The 11,767-nt window shown below is 37.5% G+C and overlaps 1 non-coding gene across 1 annotated transcript; it reads right to left on the reverse strand.

Annotated features, from left to right (window-relative positions):
• Positions 1 to 956: 956 nt before the first annotated feature.
• Positions 957 to 1,063, reverse strand: LOC121225791 (small nucleolar RNA R71). The gene has a single exon (XR_005923687.1). It is a non-coding gene; the product is annotated as a small nucleolar RNA R71 (small nucleolar RNA).
• Positions 1,064 to 11,767: the final 10,704 nt, after the last annotated feature.

An 11,767-nucleotide genomic window follows, 5' to 3' on the forward strand; every position in this document is an offset into this window, starting at 1 on the left:
TCTCTGTGCATTCTTAGTTTAGTTAATTAGTTTAGATAAAAAAACCCTTTATTTTTTAGGCTAGATAATAAAAGAAAGTTAATACTAGTATTCTTGGTTCCTTTGGGTTCGACATTCCAGTCTTCGTATAAGCTATACTACTGTCGATAGGGTGCGCTTGCCTTTGTCGTGATAATAGTTAGTTTCAAGAACGGACATTCATAAATTATAAAACTTATCACACTTCAAATCATTACGATCAAGTTTTTTTTTTGGTACCGTTGCCGGGGAACTAAGATATTAGGAACACTCGATTTTTCTTACTTTAGCTATTTTATTTTTATTTTCTTTTCTAATTTTTCATTTATTCACTTCTGGCAGTTTTTTTATAGTGCATGACTAGAAGAAACCTGTCGGGACCATTACTTTTTGATAGTGAGATCGAACATACAGCTCACAAAAATCAAAGAGAAATAAGGCGAAGCTTAAGATACACAGAGGAAGAGCAAGAGGACAACATTCACACCACAACCGAGGAGATGGCTGAAAATCAGGAAAATTCGCTACCTCCTGCGATTGCTGCTGACCCAGTAAATCAGAATCCTGCTCCAAGCACTATGTATGATTATGCTAAACCTACTTTAACAGGAACTGAGTCAAGTATAGTTAGGCCTACTATTGCTGCAAATAATTTTGAACTGAAACCTAACACAATTCAAATGATCCAATAGTTTGTTTAGTTTTATGGTTTGCAGGACGAGGACCCAAACGCTCATTTGGAGAATTTCCTAGAGTTTTGCGACACTTTTAAAATAAATGGCGTTATTGATGATGCCATTCGCCTTCGATTGTTTCCCTTTTCATTGAGGAACAAAGTAAAATAGTGGTTAAACTCAATACCACGAGGGTCAATCAATACTTGGGAACAAATGACCGAAAAAATTTTACTTAAATATTTTCCGTTGGCTAAAATGGCTAAATTGAGGAATGATATCTCTTCTTTTGTACAGATGGATCTAGAGACCCTCTATGATGCATGGGAGAGATACAAGGACCTCTTGAGAAGATGCCCTCACCATGGGCTGCCTTTATGGTTGCAGGTTCAAACATTTCACAATGGCCTAAATCCTTCGACTAGACAAATGATTGACGTAGCTGCTGGTGGGACTATCAATAACAAAACACCAGAAGTGGCTTACGAATTTATTGAAGAGATGTCACTGAATAACTATCAGTGGCAAGTCATGAGAACAAAGCCGACAAAAGTAGTCGATGTTTTCAACCTCGATGCGGTTACTATGCTATCTAACCAGGTAGAACTCTTAAATAAAAAGATTGATGGTTTGTGTAGTTCTACTCAGGTACATCCAGTGATGAGGTGAGATTCAAATGGAGGAGGAGCATACACAGAATATCAACCCTTCAAACCTAGCACCGATGAGGAACAAGTTCAATATATGGGTAATAATTTTAGATCTCAAAATAACCCATATAGTAACACATATAATGCAGGTTGGAGGAACCATCCCAACTTCTCGTGGGGTGGTTAAGGGAATCAAAGGCCACAACATCCTCTGGGTTTTCAACAACCACCTTACCAACAGGTAAAGAAGTCGAACCTTGAGGAGATGCTAACAAAGTTTATCTCTGTGTCGGAAACTCACTTTCAGAATACCGAAACAGTACTTAAGAATCAACAAGCGTCGATCCAAGGGCTCAAAACTCAGATAGGCCAACTCGCCAAACTGATTTCTAAAAGACCACAAGGTGGCTTGCCAAGTAACACTGAATCTAACCCAAGGAAACATCTCAATGCAATTACCATTGAAGATGAGGAAAGGTTAGTCAAACCTGAACCAGAACCGAGGCAAGGAATTATGGTAAGTAAAAGCAAAGGTGAGGTAGACCACAGTGAACAAACACCGGTAAGTAAAGAGTACAAACCTCGTGTGCCATACCTCAATGCAACAAGGAAAGACCGCACAGACGGATAATTCAGTAAATTCCTTAAATTATTAAAAAAATTACATATCAACTTACTGTTTATTGAAGCTCTTTTGCAGATGCCAAACGTAGCCAAATTCTTAAAAGAGCTTTTAACTAATAAGCGGAAATTGGATGAGGCATCGCATATGGAGTTGAATGCAGTTTGCTTAGCCATACTACAGAATAAGCTGGCCAACAAATTAAAAGATCCAGGGAGTTTTACGATTCCTTGTGTAATTGGTAGCTTAGATGTTAATAATGCTTTGGCTGATTTAGGGGCTAGTATCAATGTCATGTCTTAGAAAATATTTAAACAACTAAGTCTTGGGAAATCCAAACAAACTAGGATGAGCATTCAGTTAGCAGACAAAACAATCAGATTTCCTAGGGGTATTATTGAAGATGTACTCGTTAAAATTGACAAATTCATATTCCAGTTGATTTTGTTGTTCTAGACATAGAAAAGGATAGTGACGTGTCTTTAATTTTAGGAAGGCCCTTTTTAGCAACTGCTAGAACCATTATTGATGTTGGTACAGGTGAACTCACACTTCGTGTGGGTGAGGAAACAATCACTCTTCAAGCTCGCAATTTAAGTAACACATCAAATATTGAGGGTGATTATATAAATCGTACCACTAGTACTGATCATGTGGTGCAAACTTCTTTCCAGGAAACACGTTCGAAGAGCACACATGAGCTATGTTCGAGTAATGACAAGGGACCCGTCTATGAAAAAAGAAGGCTACAAGCTCAATATTTCACCAAAACAACTTAAGGTTGGAGACAAAGTACTATTAGATGCAGTAGACTCTCGGATTGCCACCTCTGAACCTAATAGAGAAATCCGTCTTACGGTACTTAGCATTTTCCCATATGGCACAGTCGAGGTAATTCATCCCAAATTTGGTACGTTCAAGGTAAATAGTACTCGTCTAAAACCTTATTTTGATAAAATTGATAGCAGGGATGAGGAGTGTAAACTCCTCGCACTGCCGTGATCATGCAACAGAGAGGTAATAGACTATAAATAAACACTTCTCGGAAGGCAACCCGAGCACTAACGGTGTTAAATTCTTTAAATTTTAGTTTTTAACATTTAAATCCACTAACCGAGACACTGAACACAAGTTTTCTAGAACCACACGCTAGGCCCACGGGCGTGCCTTAGGCCGTGCCTATACTATGGGAAGGCAACACGACCGTGCGACCCGACCATATGAAAATAAGGAAAAAATTTTCCCCAACAGTGGAATCGATAAGTTACTACAACCGTGCGACATGGCTGTCGGTGAATCTATCAAAACAACATGGGCGTGCGACATGCCCATGTCTAGAGGCCATGGTTGAAACTAAGAAAACAACACGGGCGTGTGACATGCCCGTGCCCATTACCCGTGGTCAAGAATGACAAAATAAAATGGGCGTGGGAGAAGCGAATGACGCAGAACACGGTTGTGCGACACAGCCGTGTGCATCCACACGCCCAAAGATCACGGGCGTGGGCCAAATTTCAGACGTGCCCAAATTTTAAAATCACGATACACACGGGCTAAAATTAAGGAACACAGGCGTGCCCCACGACCATGTGCCCCAATATCTATATAACCCCTCACTATTCATCATCCGCTTCCCCAAAAACTCTAAACCCTTGCTACCGCAACCCCTCCCCCACCGCCGACCGGCCACCCTAGCTTTCCTTTCTCCTTCATTTTTCTCCCCTGTCTTTCCCCTTCCCCCTCTTCCCATCCTTGCTCGAGTCACACGACCTTACTACCACACCCGTGGCTGTCCTCGAACATAGCACCACCACAGCGTTATTGCCCCTCCGGCCACCAGTTCTCCACTAATGGTTTTCTCTTCTATTGTACTTTCTTTTTATGCTTACTCTCATAAAAATCTTAATTTTTTTAGCCTATTATATGCATTTTACTACTAATTGGTTATCATAGGAATTGGTTCATTTGCTTTGTTTTTAAACATGCTTCACTACTTTCATCTAGTTCATTTTTAATTTAGTCATACTATCACTTTACTATTTTCCATACAATTTCTATAGTTGAATTTGATTGCTATTGGTTGAATATTGGTAGTGTTAGTAGTTTAGTTTGCACTTGTTACTTTAATACATGTTAATCCCTTTATGAGTTTGTTAGGATTTTCTATCTTTTCTATTCATTAGGCTTTAATACTAGTCTTCCTGCAGGTATACCATGTCAACTTCACGTGGCAAGAAAACTGTCGTCCCCGCCTCGAAGAAGAGGAAAGGAGCAGCATCATCATCGGGTCCTACCATGGAAATCAGGCATCCATTCCTCCAGTTTCCCTCGGGACAACAGGAGGAACTTTTTTAGATACTATGGGCCCGACCCCCAGGTGCGAGCCGCTACATTAACTGGGCCTCATTTGAAAAAATCTAACTGGCTAAAGTGGTCCGAGTCCTTCTGACGACTGACCCATGAGGCCTCTTTTTCAAGATCATCGAGTCGACGTACCTCGAGCTCACACTCAAAATTTGCTCGACCTTCCACCTTCAAGTCGTCATGACACAGTTCGATGATCCTGGAACGGTTCAATTCCGTCTTGGTGGTTTAGTGTGCTAGTTGAGTGTACCTGAGTTCGGAATTGCACTAGGGCTGTATACGGAGGAGTTCATGGATGACAACAAACTTGACACCCTCTATCGCCATATCCACTATTCTCCTTCGAAGTGTTGGTAAGCTTTAGTCCCTGACTCGGCCACCTATGACCTCAGCCACTCCAAGGCATCAATTGTCGCCCCGTCCCTGAGATACATGCACGCTATCCTTGCTCACACCCTGACAGGACGGCGAGAGAGCACCTGATCGTCAACACTCACGACGCCTACTTTTTATGGAGTATGGTGAACGGGCACTCTTCAACCTTGCCTATTTCATCGCCCTCGCCATTCACCATCAGACAGAGTGGCATAGGAAAGGAGTCATTTCCATTGAGCATGCTTCATATGAGGATGATCAAGCAACGACATGGAGTTGATCCTCCCCAGTACCGCCTAGTCCAGTCTGCCGAGGAGGAAGACTCAGAGGACATTATTGATGATGTCCCTCCACATCATGAGGACCCACCGTCTCAGCCACCACCCATCCATCGTCTTATTCATGCGGCGGCTTCATACTATGACATCTCTAAGCGCCTTACTGGATTTGAGTAACAGTGTTTTCAGTGCTTTGATTACATTGATGCTACCCTACATCAGATTTGTCAGGACCTTCACATCTCATCGCCACCACCACCTCCCGAACCATCTAGCGATGACTATGTTTAAAAACTTTTTATTTATTATTTTTATTTTCACTATTATCTTTATTTATCTTCTTAAAGTACTTTTTATTTTACTTTCCTTTAATACTATTTCATTTTTAGGTTTTATAATTTTTATTGAACAATTTATAGTTTCGGCTATTTCATTACGAGTAATTATGCTTCCTTATATTTCCTAAAGAGTTCTTGATTTTATCATAGTTATAAAGAGCTCCAAAGCTCATCATCACTTAGGAACTTGAAACTCTACTGGAAAAGGTTCTCCACAACTGCCATGTCCTGCTCGACCACTACCATAACTACTACCAGATATAATATTCTTTTGGCGTAGGACTTATGGACTAATGAATCCCTACCACCACCGGAGTATCCTCCTCCACTCTCATCATTGCCTTAGCCAATTATTCTCCATAACTCCAATTTAAGGAGACCATTCATCATTCAGGAAGTTTCACTTCTCTCCCTATCTTATGATTATATATCTATATTTTTCAGTATATCTATCATTGTAAATTGAGGACAATGTACATCATAAGTGTGGGGGGTCATTTATAGCATTATCAGAAAATCCCTGAATTTTGTCTTATTCTCAAATAATTTTCTCATATCATCATTAGAATGAATTTTGATTAATTTATGAATTTTATTAATATGTCTTGAATTAAAATATAGGCATTTATGCATTGATTGTTTAAACTTTAAGGAATAAGAGAATCAAGCATGATAAGTTGATTTTTGAGAATTAAAAAGTTTTAGGTTGTTTCCCCAAGTTTAGGTATTATCTTGAGTGGAAATTCACAGGGTAAGCATCAAAAAGCCATAATTTTTGTGAGATCTTAAGCCCTTAGAGCATATATTATTTCTTTCATGCTCACTTTTATTGTTACTTTGAGTGCGTCAATATCGAATCGTTATTCTAGAACTTGCTCGATTATGCATGTCAAGACCACACCATTGATTTGATATGTCGAGATAATAAAGGCACTTAGGTTTAACCCACTTACTCCATAAAAGCCTACCCTCATAATTAATCCTTAGTGAACCCCTTTGAGCCTAACAAGCCATTAATTGATTTACCCTCAATATTAACCCATAACCCATTATTGTTGAAATCCCCTAAATTAATTTGATCCCTATTTTTGTCGAGATTTGATTTGAATAAATTGCTTAGCTATGTTTTATTTTTGATATCTAGCCAATGTTACTTGACTTTTTCTTAAAGAAAAACATACATACATATTAGTAGTAATTCTTTATTTTTGAGCTTAAGTTTTTAAATTCCTTATCCCATGAAGAAAAGCTCAATTCTAAGATTTTCTAATTAGAAATGTAATTTATGAAGTTGTAGTATTTTTCTAGTTAGGTAATTTTTCAATTCAATCTCAATTCTAACCTTTTTTTTTAGCTTGTAACCACACACCCTAACCAAAGCCACGTTACAACCCTCAAAGACCTTTTGATTGATGAATCATCTCAATATATAGTGGTGGAGATTTGATTTTCACGTAAGCCTATGGTAATAACTTTTCATATTGACTATTGAGTGCTAAATTTCTTATCCTTAAACACCTCGAGTGATTTCAGTGAATCTTTAGCGAAGAGGTTAAACTTTGTGATATTTTGAATCAAAGGTAATCACTTAGATGAGGGGAGACACCTATGTTTTCGTGATAAAATGCTCAACTTGGAATGTTTGAAACTTTGATTCTTCTAGTTGAATTCTCAATGTATGACTACTTATGGATTATTTTGAGATATTACTGATAGGAATTATAAGTTGAGAAAATTGTATTTTGATTGTGAGTTGAGGATTTTGCTTGAGGACAAGCAAACACTTAAACGTGGGGGTATTTGATAAACCATAAATTATACATATTTTTATCCCATGCTTAGCACATTTTTAGATGTATTGTCCTTAGATTTGGTGAATTCGGTGCTCCTAATCCTTTAATTTCATGTTTTATACTTAGGTGAGCATAAGAGAGTAAAAAGAGCGAGAAACGGGCTGAAAATAGAGAAAGTGGACTAACATGGGAAATCAACACGGCCTGGACTTCCTCACACGGGTAAGCCATACGGCCATGTCTATTTGGCAGAATCGAAGCACGACTTACACGGGTAGACCACATGCCCGTGCCTATGTAACAACCTTGAACACAGATTGAAGAAATCGCACACGGGCATGTCACACGGGCGTGTCCCAGTGGAGCCCAAATTTAGTTCTATTCGAAAAAGGCCACTCTTGAGGGCTTTTAGGCATTCTAAAGCCTATTTAAACACTTGAGGAGGCACTTAGAAGGGACACACGGAGTAGGAGGCAAGGAATTGCTCAAAGAAAGCCGATTGATCCACCTCAGAAACCGGATTCTCCTTCAAGACTAAAGATCTCCCTTCAATTTCCTTCAGAGGTTTTTGGGTTTTCTTTATGTTTTGTCATCTTTATTCTTCTGAGATGTTCTCTCTTACATTTATGAACTAAACCCCCTAAATACCCAAGGGGAATGAAACCTAAGACGGATCTTGCTATTATTATCCGAATTGTATGATAAATATTTGACTTGTTCTTAATTACGAAATATTAATTCTTGTTTTACTATTCCAGGATATTGATTCAAGTACCAATGTGCTTATTTAGAGGAGCCAAAGTCCCTATCTAAGAGTAGATCTAACATAATTAAGCAGAGTTGATTGCACGCCTAGAGGTAGGGTGACAAGATTTTGCCAGATTAGGGTGAAACCTAATAAGGTAATCCATAGATCGAGTTAATGCAACACTAGGGAGATAATTAGAAAGAGATTTCAATTAATCAACCTAGGGTTGACGTTGTTAGTCTCGAGAGAGATAATAATATAAATTAGAGATTTCTACGGATCAAGTCAAATGAATAAATCATCTGATTCAGAGTCAAATAATAAGTGAAGTCTAGGTGGATTTTTCCTTCGGTATTGTCTTAATCAATCAGTTTTCTCAAAAGTTTTTCCCAATTTTCTCTCTGTGCATTCTTCGTTTAGTTAATTAGTTTAGATAAAAAAAAACCCTTTATCTTTTAGGCTAGATAATAAAATAAGGTTAATACTAGTACTCTTGGTTCCTTTGGGTTCAACACTCTGGTCTTGCCATAAGCTATACTACTGTTTGATAGGGTGTGCTTTCCTTTGTCGTGATAATAGTTAGTTTCAAGAGCGGACATTCATAAACTATAAATCTTATCACACTTCAAATCATTACGATCACTCATTTCAGGATTACCCGTCCGAGCTAAATCCTTTCTGCAACACATGCAGGATTCCATTTCGTTTAAGGAATAACCTAACCATCGGAATTCAAAAATTCAAATGGATTACAAACCCTTTTCATTCAATTCTTAACTTATGAATAATTTCACATAATTAAATATTCTTACATTACACATTCAATTTCACAAAACAATTATAATCAATATATTTACATATTCAATTAAGTTACACGAACTTACCTGGATGATGTTTCGATTTTGAATTCTTACTATTCCAAAACCTTTTATTTTCAACGGTCTACTTCCGGGATCGGTCTTTCCGAGTCTATATAAGCAATTTAAATTATTAATGTATCACATTCATCAATTTCAGCCCAAAAAAATTCACTCTATGGAAAAATTACCTTTTTACCCTTAACTTTGCACATTTTTACACTTTGGTCCTTAGGCTCGTAAAATGAAATGCGTGCATTTTTCTTGGTTACCAAGCCTATCCAAATCATGTACTAGCTCATAGCAACCCACATTTTCTTTTATTACACATATCTTCTACTCATTTTACACCTTTTTACAAATAAGTCCTTTTTAGGGGTTTTCATGGAAAACCACTTAGCAAAAGATGTTTATAAACTTTGATATTCCTCCTTTAAACATCAAAGAACATGCATGTCACATATGGGTACATTTTTTAGCATAAACCCTAACTCAAAGTATGGGTAAAAACAGATAGATTAAGTTTCAAGGGTTTCAAAAATGTAAAGAACATTAAAAATGGGGCTAGGGAGCACTTACTATCAAGCTTTAAATGTTGAAAACCCTAGCTATGGAGACTCCCAAATTTTTGGCACCCTTAGAGATGATGGGCAACAGTTTTGCTTGATTTTTCCCTTTTTATTCTTTAATTAACCAAATGACCAAAATGCCCTTTTTACTAAACTTTGAATTTTTATCCATACATGCTCATTTTTGTCCAAAATTTTAGAACTTGGTCAAATTACTATTTAAGGGCCTCTAATTAATAACCCAACTCAATTCCATGCTAAAAGCTTCTAGAATTCAGGTTTTGCAACTTATTCAATTTAGTCCCTAAAAATAAATTGGGCATCTTAAGCATAGAATTTCTTCATGAAATTTTCACACAAGCATGCATTCATATCCTAGACCTCATAATAATCATAAAATAATTATTTCTACTTCAGATTTGTGGTCTCAAAACCACTGTTCTGACTAGGCCCTAAGTCAGGATGTTACATATAGATGGAGTACCCTAATAGAGGTCGTGGGAAGCAATTTTTTATTTTAAAAACTATAGCCGTATCAATGGTAAGTGTGGGTGATGCTAGACCAAATAAACCTGAATGTGGACGATGTGGGTAATGACATTTTGGAGAGTGTAGACTGAATGATATAACCTGTTTTAGATGTTGTTCGCACGAACACTTTATTCGAGATTATCCTAAGTTAGATAAGAAAAATAAATCTCAGAGTTCAAGACAAAGAAACAGGACTATGAGAGGAAGATCATTCTGTAATGTTGGAAATGTGAGTGGTGGTAAAAGTGCAACACAAAATGCTGTTGAGAGATCAAAGGTTAGAGCACCTGCCAGAATTATGCTATTCACGCTCGCGAAGTCATCTCTAGATTTTATTACCTGTACGTTCTCACTTTATGACACTGATGTAATTGCATTGATAGATCCTAGATCAACTCATTCATGTGTGAACTTAGTGTCTAGTAAGAATTTACTTGTTGATTCTACTGAGTTTGTTATAAAACTGTCGAACCCCTTAGGCAAATATGTCCTGGTTGACAAAGCTTACAAGAATTGTCCGTTAATGACTTGGGGTTTCTATTTTATGGCTGATTTGATGTTGTTGCCGTTTGACGAGTTTGATGTTATTCTGGGTATGGACTGGTTGACGTTACATGATGCAGTAGTAAATTGTAGATGAAAGACTATTGAGTTGAAAATTCAGAATAATGAAACTCTCCAAATTGGCTTAAATGATTTGAAGGGTTTACCAGTTGTAATGTAACACCCCTAACCCGAATCCGATCGCCGGATTGAGGCTAAGAGGTATTACCAAGCTAAACATTTAATGATTTCATTCACATTGTTAACAAGCATAAACAGAGATCGAGCTGAATACATATTGGTATTTAAGTTATACGCCATTTTCATATGGCCAAAATATTTACAGATACAAAACATAATTATCATCAGCCTAGCCTATACATGCCATATCGAGTCCAAAATACCACTGTACCAAAAAGATCGATAGTGTGATGAACTGCTGATGATCCCTGAGTCGGTGGCCAAAATCAACAATCTATAAAACAGAGTAAGCTTTCAAAGCTTAGTAAGGTTTTTTTTTAACATTACAACAATTAAAGTCTTATCAAAAATCAAAACATGCATTTACATCAAGTAATCTCATATACAAATATACCATGACCGATCAAATCATTTTCATTTCTACAAATATAACCATCGATCATAATCATATATATGTATATTCTTCTTTGATACTAAAGCTTCACTTCGAAATCAATTCACCGATGAGTAAGTAATACGTACCTGAACATCTTAAATGTATAATACCTACTTGACGATGGATTTATGCAAACATTCAATTTGTAGTCTTACTTAACTTACCGGCGTTAAGCCTATCAGGTCTTAGGATTTGAAATCAATATCAGCACAAGCCTGCGGGAATTTAAACCCGGTATAATACCAGCTCGAAGCCTGCGAGACTTTAGCCCGGACGTAATTCCAGCATATAGCCTACGGGCCTTAAGTCCGAACATAATTCCAACATATAGCCTGCGGACCTTAAGTCCGGACATAATCCCAGCATATAGCCTGCGGACCTTAAGTCTGGATATAATTCATCACTGAGTGTCATGCATACTTATTTGCAAGAGAATTCAATTCACAAAACATCTCACAATCATAGTTCATTTATTCCATTCAAATAATAACACAACATAGGCACCATTCATATAATCTTTGGTTCAATAACATACATGAGAATATATGTCCATTTTACTTTCCAAACTCATCTTCTAATGTCTATTCGGCTTTAAGCCTTAAACATAAGATATTTGTCACACAACTATATTCGAATAGCATCAGTAGACCTCAGTACAAATGTAACACCCCGAACCCGAGACCGTCGCCGGAGTCGAACACGAGGTGTTAACAGACTTCAAACCACTTATTAAAAATTTCCCAGACAAGCTGCCAATCTGCGTACTAGTC

The sequence above is a fragment of the Gossypium hirsutum genome, chromosome A03 (assembly GCF_007990345.1).
Source record: "Gossypium hirsutum isolate 1008001.06 chromosome A03, Gossypium_hirsutum_v2.1, whole genome shotgun sequence".
Classification (NCBI taxonomy): Eukaryota; Viridiplantae; Streptophyta; class Magnoliopsida; order Malvales; family Malvaceae; genus Gossypium; species Gossypium hirsutum.